Raw genomic sequence first — 11826 nt, forward strand, 5'->3', positions numbered from 1 at the left:
TCTCCGTTAAACATCTCCAATGAGGCCCATTACAGTAGTCGGCCAGCCATTCGAAAAATCTTATTACCCGTCTTTTGCATTTCGCTGCTATTAAAATCATTATTACTTTGATATTAGGTTACGTTTGTAAGGTTTGGTTCGACCCTGTTTCTTGCTACTAAGAAATAAATCTTTTAACACATACTAGAAATGAGTGTGGTTCTTTTATGAATACGAGAAAAAAAAATCTTCCAAAACCGAAAAATCTGTGTGTTTAACATTTAGCTCCTTCTGTTATTGAAGATATTAATTGTACTGTATTCGTGTGTTGTATGATAAGCCGTACCGTCTGTCGATGCTGCTGATGTGTTGGTGAGGTATTTCATATCTGAATAGAATTCACAATAAAGGGGAGAGTATTGATCCTTGCGTTACACCAGCCTGGCCGGTCTCAAAGATGTGATATTTTCACTCTTCCGGATGGAATTAATTTATAATTAGACTAATTTATCTTTTTACAAAATAAGATGGGATTGTTAGGTTCATATAGCTGACGATATCCACAAAATCATTAGTGTGAACTATAAAGAAAAAAGGCTCCTCTTTCTGACCACCCTCCAAGAAAAACCATCAATTTGCATTTTCCGCCTTCTTTTACCGTCCCTTTTTCTCTCCTAAATCTTCATTAGCACTGACATTCTTCCACCTATCTCGATTTTATATAAATCTATTTTTATTCCATCTGAGAGGTACATATACGAAAATATATTTTAAATTTATATTGCATCATGATCGAAGATGTTTTTAGTGAATCCTGAGTAGTTTTAGAGAAAAGATTTGTTTTTTCATATACTGTGAAAGTATTAAAAAGAAAAAAAAATACAAGAATTATGAATGGTATCAAATTTACAAGGGTCGGTTCTACAACCGAATCGTGACAAAAATGTGATTTTTAATAGTTGCGTGGAAAATTAAGTTTAATTTAAAACTTTATTAATGTTAATTATTGAATTACCAATATAGTGAAATCCAATGTTTTTGGCTGGATATACAGAGAATAGGCCTTTATTATTATTATTACTCTTCAGGAAAAACTTCTAAATTGATAAGCTTTAAAACTACATCAATTTTTCTAGCTCTGAATTCGCATTATGCATTAGAGAAGAGGTAAGAAGCTTCGAACAATGATTGTAACAAAATTCCTCCTTTTTATAACGATTTTTTTATACTTATACAGTGGTATAATCAGGTTTCGTAAAATACCATTTTTGGAAATGATTTTAAATTAAAAAAAAAAAAAGTGTAATTTTCCATGAAATCTTAGATGTTAGATGATGGTTAATAAGAGACTGTTTTGTTAAAAGTGAGGTTTATAATCGGGTCCTATTGTTTTTTTTTACCCCGCACACTCATGGCACATTGTGGAAAGCAATATTTTTTATTTTATCTATTAGTACAAGGGTCAGCTGGTAAAAAAGTCATTTCACTCCAATATTCTATTAATTTAATGAAGACTATAAATAGATACTGGTTAAAATTGATGAGTCTGCTAAGTATAGTTAGGGTAAATAAAAAATAGCGGCAATTTCAAAACATTAAAAAAAATAATTTTGCATTCAGAGCTCCATATCTTTAAAACTATTAATAACACTAGAAAACCTAATAGTCGTCTAGTATTCCACTTAGTTTTCATGTCATTTGCTACCATAAATTGTTCTGTAAATTTTTAGTTTTTCGGAGGCACTTTCATATGCAAATATCACAAAAACTACCACCCTGCGAACATGAACGTTATATTTTATAAATTTAATACTTCTTTAAAGCAAAATAAACCAGCTTTAATTTAAGTACTTGCAGACATCTTTACGTCCAGTGATTTCTAAGATATAGTTTTTCATAAATCTAAAATTTTGTCCGAATAACTATAAATTAATATTTTGTGAATTTATTTTGGCAAATAAAAACTACTACTCGCACGAAGATAAACTATTTTATTGCACATTAAGGTAGCTTACTGTTTAATGTTTCCTGAGATATATATTGCTAAAAATGAATTCACTAACAACTGACTAACAACGCGGGTTCGGTAGTTTTAGAGTACGAGATGATAAAAATATTGAACCAAGGAAGCATTTTTTAAACATTCTGATTTTGCTTGTTAAAAAAGATAACTTAAAACATGTATAAACAGAACAGATATAATTAAATAAAGTCACCAATATAATTCAAAATCATCAATATATTTGTGCACTAGAAGGATTGTAACATATGCCAAATGGAAGACTAAAAAATGGCTTTATAAATTTATTTAAATGAGGTATGATACAATTTATTTTGGAAAAATCAATCTTAAAATATTTCAAGATATATTTAGTTGACATGGAAGCTCTCTCTCTAAACGGGATCGGAAAAGGACGGTAGGAATGAGATCTGAGAGTAAACAAGGAAGGGTTATGAGCTTTTATACAATAATCCCTCACTTAGTTACCATGGCGACCATGTTTATTTTGCTTCTCCGATGGGGGAGCATCCGTTGGCCAATGATTTGAAACTTAATTCATTAGAGGACCCGGCAGATTGAATTTCAAATGTCCAATTTGCCAACTGTCTGTCTCCAACGATGACTTGTCAGGAGCTACCGTAGTTTTGGACAGGCGCCTGTATCTGAGGTCTGTCAGGAATTGATCCTAATTACTTAGGCTAAGGACTTCGTGCCAATTCCTCCTGGAAATGTTCAATTTCGATTTAAAAATTATTCTTTTCCTAATTAAAAAAAATTTAAATCATTATATTTTCTAATAATTCCTGAAAATTTAATGTATATTTCTGTTTAAATTAGTCGATTTTACACAGCTATTAATATTCAAACTGTCGATTTACAGCCTACACTCTACTCATTGGTTTAATTATGAAGTTTTTATCTAATAATCCCTTCATAAGCTCATTACTACTTAATATTTAATATATTATGTGAAATGTATTGATTATAAAACTATGATTTTTGGTAAAATAGACAGCAACCGCATGTAGAGTGGACAATTTTTTTACGACCCTTTTCAGTAATGTTTTTTAATTTTTTTTCATAGAAGATCCAAATTTTACTTTTTGTTTATCAATAATTAAAGTTAATAACTTTTATTATAACTATTGATAATTCTTTAAAACAATTTTGTAGACTGGTGAGTCATGTAATATGTTTTTATCTTTGTGCGTCCCATTCTATAGTTATGAAGTAAAAGCTACACTTGTATACTTATCTATACTAATATATAACGCTGAACAGCTTGCTTATTTGCTATTTTCAATTGATGTTTGAAGGATACATTCTTTTCATTTCAATAATTATAAGGAAGATTTGGAGAACTATTTTTGCGTTGGACAAACCGTTTATTGAGAAGGGCCTTTGGCCTTATTACAACAAGCTCCGGCTCCGATGAATGGTAACCACACAATAAGAATTCTGTGAGGTAAATGTCCGTAATCGTTGTGACAACTTCCGACCCGTGGAAGGAAACGCACTACACAACTTTTTCGGTGCTGTATATATTTTAAGAAAAAAATTTTTTTTTAAAATACTTTTTATTTATTGATAGATATTACAATCTGTCACACAGTTGTGGGCAATAAATAATAGTGATGAATGATCACATTCATACTAAAATAAGAATAAAAATAAATGAAAAATAAATCTCTCTTAAAATATATAAAATATAAATATAATAACAAAATTAATATAATCAAACTATGTGTATGAAAAAATAAATAACATAATGATAAAATAATCTCTAGTCACATTTACACTCCTATATACAATCGACCTGAGGATCCCTGAGCCTACTCTATGCCCCCATGTGTGAGGGGTAGAGCAGAGCTCAAAAGATCCCAGCGCATCTCTCTCGTCGCATCACTGGTAGTGAGCCAGTGGGGGCTGAACAAGTGTGCTAAAGCCGCAAACACACAACGTGATTAGAGAATCTGACCCTTGCCAGAACTCCAATTTTCCATTTTTGTTTTACAATAAGTCTCTAGGCCACTGCCGTTTCAACCTTCGAGGTGGGCTGTTGGGATGGGTAGAACTAGATAAAGTTTGAACCAAAGGATTAGGATGGTTGGAAAGGTTTATTTGGAATTTTAAGAAAAATTAATTGACATATTTTAAGAACAATTAATTCAAGTTCCATGAAATTACTGCATGGCCTAGCCATAAGCTATAGCTATACTATACCACCTGGACTCATACCAACACCTTATAATGCCACAAGGCAATCAAAGGGATCTAAAGTATATATAATATATTTCATGTATTATATATGCATTAAGTACTCTTCTTACTATTTTTAATAAAGGGTACGAAAGAAAATTAATAGAAGAATATACCCATAATATACCTCATAAGACAAATTGATCTATTCGCAAATATTTTAGTATGTACGTGTAGTTCTGCTGTACATCCAGGTATAAATCACAATGGCTTAGGAACGGTCAATCACAGAGAGATTAGAGAAAATAGCTTTTAATCTTAAGCCCTTCCGTGGCTGAATGTGGACTAGATTCCCTTCTGCTGATTGAGGAAATCCAATTCGGCCATTGCTAATTCGTCTCTATTCACCCCCAGCTAGTGCTGAGTAAGTGACATATAATCTAATTGCAACAAAGTTGTGGCCTAGCAACAGCTGTCGTTGCAACTGCAAAAGTCTTTTGCTTATTTAATATATCTTACTTGACTACTGAGTATCCTTCAAATTCTTATAAAACGAAATGGGGTGATATGGAAATTGAACATAGTTTTAAATTTAAAACTGAAATATTTGATGTTGTCATCTATGTTTATTTGAACCAAATATAAGCTTTAGTATTGATGAAATTGTGAAATTACATCTAATTATTGATACTATCACAATTTTATCAATAATGAAGTATAAATTTGATTCAGGCACAAATAGACAGAAAAAAAAAATCTTATTAGTGAAATAGTCAATTATACGACTTCATTTTAAATCCACTCAATTGATTTTACAGGGTAGCCTCTTTTTAATCGAAGGCATGGCTAGATGAAGGTGTCGTCTTGCAAAAAAATAGAGTGATCAATTTTTTTTTTGTTTTTACGGTTCTTGACAATTTGTGAATAAAAAGCTCGGAAAATATAAACAACTTAATAAACGAAGTCGTTTAAGAATTCAATATCGCGTAAGAATCCATCTTCATAGTTTGAGTATCTCTGGCTGTCTTGAGTACATGAAATGCTCGTCATGCTGAAGGCTTTAAACGATTCGATGATGAAAAATTAAATTCTCAAATAATTTTATTCTTTAATTTTTTTCGATGTAAATCACCAAAAACAGTAAACAATTTCCAGTTTACTCTATATCTGGTTGAATCGGATAAATCACCTAAAAAAATTTTTTAGAATTAAGTTTTCTATTAAGACGCTTTCTCCAACCTATCTATCCAACCTCTTTCTAATGGAAATCCCAAAGTAAAGTGAAAATCAAAAGGTAAAAAACATTTCAAGACTAATTCATATTGGAATTTTTTTTTTACTCGAGTTAATGGTGTATGTCGCTAAAAACGATGTTTACGCTATTTAACATAAAGTTGCCACAGTATTTGCGTGCAGATAATTGGACAAAGATACGGAACATCATTTTTTAATTAAAGTTTCTGGAAGTATGCATACTTTGAATTTTCATAAATAGGCTGTCATTATTAAAACTAAACAATAAATATATATCTCAATTATGATAACGGTCTATTACGAGAAATTTAATTATGATACAATTTCGGTTTAGTTCAGTTCAATTTTCCATCCCGTTTAAACACGTCAAAAACCATAAACCATTACGGTGCACAGTAGTGAGAAACTACAGTTTTTGTGCTAAAATATCTAAATCTTCTGTATGTATCATTAATTCCTATGTCATTCAGTGTGCTAAATTCAATGGAATGTTTTTTTTTTGTAATAATATTTTCAGGTGTAATAATATAAATCCTGTCGACATGTCACAATTTCACAAGAGGAATCATAACACAAAAAAGGCAATCTTTCCCCGCCGGACCCACCCCACTAAGACCCTCGGAGAACGATGGACCTATATCACTTTTGGAATATTAGCTTAAAACGGGAAGAGGATACTTTATGATAGTTAAATCAAGCAATATTGAAAAATGGCATAAAACCCTCCACTCCCGCCCTTCATGGTAGACTAACTTATCTGACTTTATAAACAGACAATTAAAGCGAGTAGGTTGGTCGATGTACGACATGTCATAATCTCACAAGAGGAGATCACAACACAGAGAAAGGCAATCCTTCTCCGCCGGACCCGCCCCACTAAGACTCCCTGAGAGCGACGGTCCTATACCACTTTTGAAAGTGTACCGTTTTTTAATTTCAGCCTCTTTTTAAATATTTCTCGATTAAACTATCTTAAAGTCTCCTCTTCCCGTTTTAAGCTAATACTTCAAGTGATATAGCGCCGTCGCTCCCTGGGGGTCTTAGCAGCGCGGGTCCGGCAGAGAAGTCAAATTTTAATCAATCTTTTTATTATCAATTTTTTATCAATCGTTTTGGGTAATTGTATATTCGTATGTAAATACACAATTGAAAAGTTGATGGGAGGAATGTGATATTTTAAGGTTGATTGAATGGTGGCAATCTACATAACCTTAAATGTTTTTCATTCCACAAAAAAGATACAGGCCATTTTTCCTATAGGTAGAATGTTATTCTGACACGTAATAGTTAATTTGATTATTGATGAGAAGATAGCTGACCGTGGGTAAAAAATATGAAGAAAAGATGGTTACTTGTGGGGTACGATCAGAAAATAACACCAACAAAATTAAAAAAACTAATTTATAATTAATAATAAAAAAAACTAATTAAACAAATTTTTTCAGCTAATTTGTGTTATTTTCTGACCGCATCCCCAACGTTCTCCTCATACAGTTAATTTGATTATTGTTCTCACCTTATTTCGGTTACACCTATACAAGAAGGCCCCTGACTTCTTACGTCTCAATACATCAATGAAACTTACTCAGAAGTTGCTCCAATACGTACACTTTTATGAGTAAATAGCCTCATTTCAAAGGTCAATAAAGCTATTTTTTTCTGGTCTATCAAAAATATGAAAAAAACAAACTTTCTACTATTAAACTGGAAGTGGTTAAAGAAATTTAGAAAAAAATATTTGAAGAAACCTACTTTTCAAAAATTCCAATTTATATACTAACTTTCATTGGTATTGACTGGTAAGATTAGGTCTATCGCTCATAAATATTAATTTATGGAAAATCCATTACGGCGAATTCGTTGATATATTCGTTTAAGTATTTGAGTGAAAGAAACCACACTCATCAACATGATTAGATACATATTATTTTGGAGTTTTTTTCACACTTTCCACCACTGTACAGCGATTGGGGTTATACGCTTTTAGGACGCATAGGATGCATAAAATTGCACAATATTAATTCGTCTTAAAACTGTATCTGTGATAGGTATCAATACCCTCCAAAGATAGACCACATGCAAACTGTATCTATCATAGGTATCAATACCCTCCAAAGATAGACCACATGCCAACGTTATGAGTTAGATAATAAAATCAAAGTTGCAGTGTTTAAATGGTTGAACATGTTTATTGGTACAACCTGTTTGTATTTATACACATATATCTACATACACATTGTCTAATCTGACACATCTCTACATGAAGCAAATTTAATACGTTTCAAAAAATGATTTATTACGAATGACGAAATGAGATCTCGCGCATTCTATGTTAGGACAAATGTCAAGGAGCTTCAGAATCCATTTGTAGAATTCGTCCTGTTGCTCTTCAATATTTTTTTTTTACATCTTGAACAATATTTTTCATCCTTGGAGGCTTTTAGTATCTGCCGACATCTCTTTTAATTTTCCAATACTTTTTAAAGGGGACCTTTTCTCCGTCACTTTCTCATAAAAACTGGGAGACGTTTTCCTTGACTGATACAAAGGCATTTATTTATTTCATGTTAAAAAGAAAAATGGTTTTAATTTTAGGTCACTGAAAGATATTATCATATTTCACCTTATTAGAAATTCCAGATTTTTATGCAATTGGATGATTTTTTTTAAACATTTGATCAAATATCTTAAGAAATCAGGTAAATCTATCCACATTTTATTTTGCACGTTTGAATATAAATGCATATAATTGTATTTTTGGACAATTTTAATGAATTAACGTTTGGCTTTTTTGGTCAAGATTTGTTTTGCCAGTATATCATACACCCTGTTCCTCTAGTCATTTAATTATGAATACACTTGTCTTCAAATATTTTTATATACCCCAATCACCTCGCCAATAATCTCATTGGTAGCCAACTCTTTTTCCCTTGTTCAATGAACTGAAGCATATCACCATTGTAGATTACAATGCTATAACCCACTCCTGACACAGATCAAACTGCATCAATTGACGAGTACAACCACCCAGAACCAACAACAATTAAATTATGTGCTCCCAGCTATACTAACCTTTAATTATCACATACAACAAATAATTGAAAACTTTATTAAAGGTAACAAATTTTTATAATGCATCTAAAACAAACAAAAAGTAAATACAATTTAATAGAAAGCAGTCCCTGTCGAAATAATGTAAGTTGAATCTTTTAATTTATTCAGGAATTCTCGTTTTATTATGTTAACAAGGACTAATTATCATAAATTATTTATGATGCAAGCAAAATCAATGTATATTTTACAAATATAATTTCTCAATTGAATAATCGCAAGCGGTCAAAACATCTTTGGGCTGTGGAAAAACGAGGCTTAATCCAGAAGCTGTCCTTTTCCAAGTCAGGTTTCTCTTTTTCTTTATCTAAATTACATTCAGCCAAGTCACCTTCTTCATTCTTCTCTGCAAGATAAGTATTTCAACTCCAACTCTCTTTAATTGCCTCTGGGAACAAAAAATATAGTTTCATAACAACATCTGCCCAAGGTTTATATGCTGGCTGGTCTGTCCATATTCCTGACGGGGGTGGAAGTGTCACTATCGGATTGGTTTTCACATTTTCAACTTAATTCATTTCGCTATAATCAAATGTAACATATTAAAACAAAAGTAAATTAAATTTCAATTTAAAAAGTAACGAACTACAGGAATGAATATAAGAGGGAAAGAGAAACTTTATTTTCCAAGAGGCGCTGTCATTAAATACTGGGACATCTTTTGAGAAATATTTTCCTATTATACTCAAAATGAAAGAATGATATTTCTTTTTCATTTCCATGTTTCTTTTTGTTAATGTATTTTTTGCTTCCATCCTTTCTACTAAACCTCATGACCTTTCCATTTATGCTTCCAATATGAACTGGTTAAATAATTTATAATAACAGTTATTCCTTATCCTAAAAAATGACCAGGAAATTTTAAATTAATTAAATGAAGGGTCTAGCTCCAAAACTAAAATTTTATACTTCAGCAAAATTAATAAAAAAACTTGCTGAAATTAACATGAAAAACTTCTAATTCGACATAAAACAAAGTTATTAAATATACATTTTTCCCCCTAATAGTGTAATTGTTAAGTTTTAACAGTGGTCATGCAGTCATGCACGAAATGTATAAATAACCGTAAAAAAATAGTTTGCAGTTTTTTCCGCAGAGGATTCTAGGATAAGTAGAAATTAAAATATTATAGGTAGTGTCCTGTCCTGCCTATGCCTCGTTCCACCCACTACGGCAAGTGTTGAATTTGTAATAGGCTTTTCTATTAGTTAAGGTTGCTTTGTTCGGAAATGTTTACGTAATTGATTTGGCTTCACATCATGAATAATTAATGTAATAATGGCATTTATTGGAACAGTGAACATATTGCCCGTTATGTTTACGTTTAAACTCTAGGGTAGTCATAGTATTGAATTATTAATATTTGGCATAGTCGATAGAGAACCATATATTAGGTATTCACTGGTATTATGAGTAGTGGGGAAAAAATTGATGCATATTGAGATGCATCGGCTTCAAAGCATGGAGTGTAACTATCGTAGGTTTTAAGGAAAATATATGAGTTTTAACTTTCATGAACTATCGGGTGCCATAACAGGTTATGGGCGAAAAAAATTAAGATAGTGACAAGGCGTTGGAACAGGCCAATTGATGTTTGAAAAAACTTGTCAGTTTACCATCCTTACTCATGTCACGCATACTAATATTTTATAATGTATCATACCATAGAACATACGATAAAAATTATTTCTAATAAATTTTTTATAACATATTTGTTTTTTTAATGCATCATATCTTCTATTATTAAATTTATGAAATATTTCAATATATGTCTAGTCGTAATGTGTTTTCCATGTAATAAAATCCTAATGGTGTTAATGCCCAAAATGGGTTGGAAAGTATAATTTATTTATTAAAGGAATTCTATGGTTATAATTTTTTTATTTGGTTAGATTATATAATTTATTGAAATATTACTATTTATAAAGACAATGATATTTTTAAACGTAAGAAAGATGTACCAGACTGTTGATCCTCTGATTTATTTGACACTACATAGTTGTTAACATTTACTATAATTAAAAGTAAACAAATCTAGCCTTTTGCTAAACTGCAATATCTGGTTATGACTTAATAAAATAAATTGAAAGGGTTTTTTACTATGTATGAAGAATTTTTACTAAAAAGTATTTTTTTTCTTAATATATTTTCCTTAAAACTATCTTCTAACTATTATATATCTACTAAACTATTATAAAAAATTGAATATATAATAAAATTGACGTATCTTTGATATGCTAGCTTTTTCAAGGTATTTCTTAAAGGAATTAATAAAAAAAAATTGAAAAATTGACAAAAATATTTTGTTGAACCAATGAAGTCAAATTTGCCGTTATTCGTGGAATCACAGATGCCTTTTCTCCATTACTGTTCAGATTTAACAATACGTAAAAATTTAGTTTGTAATTTCAAAAATCTTATTAGCTCCGAAAAGTTCCATAAGTACCTTACATTACTGAGGAAGGGACACATCATCATAATTTAACCGCATGACAGTGTGACATTCCTTCTCATACAGCCGCTTCCAATTGTTTCGTTCATTCACCTATATTCCGTCTTCTTAACTCAGGCTTCGAGAGATTTCTCTTATTTTAACTGCAGTTCACACCTTCATGTATTCTTGATCCACTTCTCTCACACTCACATATTGCCTCATTATTTCCCTCACTTTTAGATCGTTTTTTTTTAGTGAATCCTCATTTATTTTAATTTTCGTCTTGTTCACAGCTGCTATTTTCTATTTGGAATTTCTATTTGGGATAGGATATAACATTGCTAACCTTGCGTAGGTTTGAGTTAGTTTGATTTTGATATGGTGATTGCAGATAAGGCGGCGATCTAGGTGATTTCCCGGGTATCTTACTGTTTCACTGGCAGGATTCCATTTAGAGGATTAGTTCCGGTGGGTCTGGTGGGCGTCGAAGAGTAAAAACTTTTGAATTACATTTTTCAATGTTCAGACTAATCATTGGGTGAAATATTGTTCTAGATCATTAAGGTTACTTTGTTATGTGTTTCTAGTGATTAATTTGTCATCATGTTGAGAGAACATTGCTGTATCTTCAGCGAACATAGCTATGGAGGAGTGTGTGGATGATGTCGTGTAGGTAGAAGTTAAACAGAATGAAAGGACTGATCCTTGTGGAGTAACAAAAAAATAAAAATTTGTTTGAAATTTTCGTCTGCCAGGTTGGTTGCCAGATTTATTTTTTAATTATATCGTAAACCCCCCAATCCCACATCACCACCCTTGAAGAATGGTGCCAAAACTGGAGGATTA

General features: G+C 31.3%; 1 long non-coding RNA gene across 1 annotated transcript in view; it reads right to left on the reverse strand.

Annotated features, from left to right (window-relative positions):
* Positions 1-8726: 8726 nt before the first annotated feature.
* The window catches only part of LOC136795889 (uncharacterized), a 14204-nt gene continuing 11104 nt past the window's right edge, over positions 8727-11826 (reverse strand). Inside the window, exon 3 of the long non-coding RNA XR_010843597.1 lies at positions 8727-8933. This is a non-coding gene — a long non-coding RNA (uncharacterized lncRNA). The remainder of the gene's footprint in view (positions 8934-11826) is intronic.

This window comes from Halyomorpha halys, unplaced genomic scaffold (genome assembly GCF_000696795.3).
Source record: "Halyomorpha halys isolate HHAL.00 unplaced genomic scaffold, Hhal_1.1 Scaffold343.1, whole genome shotgun sequence".
In the NCBI taxonomy this organism is placed as follows: Eukaryota; Metazoa; Arthropoda; class Insecta; order Hemiptera; family Pentatomidae; genus Halyomorpha; species Halyomorpha halys.